The sequence below is a fragment of the Mastomys coucha genome, unplaced genomic scaffold (assembly GCF_008632895.1).
Source record: "Mastomys coucha isolate ucsf_1 unplaced genomic scaffold, UCSF_Mcou_1 pScaffold11, whole genome shotgun sequence".
Taxonomy (NCBI): Eukaryota; Metazoa; Chordata; class Mammalia; order Rodentia; family Muridae; genus Mastomys; species Mastomys coucha.
In genome coordinates this window covers 20,453,215-20,455,155 of record NW_022196893.1, presented here as the reverse complement: position 1 = coordinate 20,455,155, position 1,941 = coordinate 20,453,215, and the positions used below count along the sequence as shown (strand labels likewise).

At 46.4% G+C, this 1,941-nt stretch overlaps 1 protein-coding gene across 6 annotated transcripts in view; it reads right to left on the bottom strand.

The window, feature by feature from the left end:
- Positions 1-1,941, bottom strand: part of Shank3 (SH3 and multiple ankyrin repeat domains 3) — a 62,371-nt gene that overhangs the window by 52,399 nt on the left and 8,031 nt on the right. The gene's annotated exons all lie outside the window — the stretch shown is intronic.

Genomic DNA, 1,941 nt, shown 5'->3' with positions numbered 1-1,941 from the left:
GAAAGAAAGAAAGAAAGGAAGGAAGGAAGGAAGGAAGGAAGGAAGGAAGGAAGGAAGGAAGAAAGAAATGTCCTGGGAATGAATATGTGCAGGTGGCAGTGTTCAGATGTGCAGATGACAGACCTGAGTGCCCACATTTAAGGATGGGTTTTGTCACTACCTTTCTGAAATTTGGTTTCCTTCTCTGTAAAGAGGCCCAATAATCAACTTCACAAGAGGATATTGGGAAGGTAAACTGGGATAAGAAATTTCAAAATAAATCATCCTACACAGGAACAACTAATTATATGCTGTCTAGTTTTTGTTTGTTTGTTTGTTTTTTGTTTTTGACAACTTTACCCAAGCCAGGGTCATCTAGGAAGAAGAAATTTCAATTGAGAAAATGCCCCCATAAGATTGGCCTATAGGCAAGTTGGGGCAATGATGATGGTAGATTGATTGATTGATTGATTGATTGATTGATTGATGTGAGAGGGCCCAGCCCACTATGGGTGGTGCCACCCCTGAGCAGGTAGTTGTGGATTATATAAGAGAGCAGACACTGAGCAAGCCACGAGGAGCAAGCCAGGAAGCAGAACTCCTCCATGGCCTCTGCTTCAGTTCCTGCCTCCAGGTTCCTGCCTTCAGTTCCTGCCCTGACTTCTCTTCATGATGGGCTGTAAGCTGAAACAAACCCTTTTCTTCCCAAGTTGCTTTTGATCATGGTGTTTTACCACAACCCAACAAGGATGAGGTTGTAACACCAAATTGTATGATGGTGTGCAGCAATGAGAGCAAATACCTATATCAGGACCAGATGACACACATGCCCACTCTATTCAGCAATGATGTGCCTCACCCCAACTGAGCAGGGAGACTTGGGTAAAACAGACAGTGAGCTTCAGCGGGTGACCCCCAGAATCCTAGGATGAAGGGTAGAGAAACATTTCCACCCCTCATGCTAGATACTACACAAGCTCCTTATCCCTTGAAACCACAGTTACAAACAGGTCACTTCCTAGAATCCATACCCTTCCGGGATCAAATGCTATAGGAGACCAAGGTGAATGAAGACTGGATAATTCTGAGACACTATATTTCACTTATGACATGGCGAGGCGCCACAGCTGTTAACAGTTCTCTCAAGATTAGACAATCATGTAAAACAAGACCCCAAATAACCAGAAGCAGGGTGATCCTAGCAACCATGATCTCTAATACGGTCAGCCCCAATCAAACTGTACCAATCTCTATATCAACCCCCAAACCATGTCCTGCTTTTTCTACACAAACCTGGACCCAGCTTTGTACAATGGATCATGAAGTCACTCAGCTGTCTTGGGAAGGCCACCCAATGCTCAGTTCAACTATTACTATGGCCCCACCTCACAAGGCTCATAACCAAGCCTTATGAGCAGAGGGGCAGCTCAAGGAAGAGCCCTAAACATGAAACTGACCTTAATCTTAACCCCCATCCAAAAATGAAACTCCAGGCCAGACTGACAGGGAACAGAGGAATAGTCTAAGCTTGATGCCAGCCCCAGCCAGCCTTTTGCTGCCTAATGTCACTGAAAAATTGAAATAAAAAATGGGGACACTTCAAGGAACCCTCACAGAAGAAAGGGAAGCCTGGGGCTCTATGTTCCAGAAAGAGTCACAGGCAGGAAAGCCTGCCCGAACATTAAGAGATCCCTACGGCTACAGGGCTTTGCTGAAGCTAGACAGCAAGCCTTTACTGGAGGAGGGGCTCACAGTACCCTGCACACTTAGTCACCTGTACCTGGAATGAACCAGCCTGGCTCCGGAGGCATGCACCCGAGCACACGCGTGCGCGCGTGCGAACACACACACACCACCTCACACATACACACACATGTCCGTAGAAACATAGACAGAAACGTACACAGACCCTTCTGCCTCCGTCTCTTGGAGCTAAATCTATACAAATAGCTTCTGCCCCGC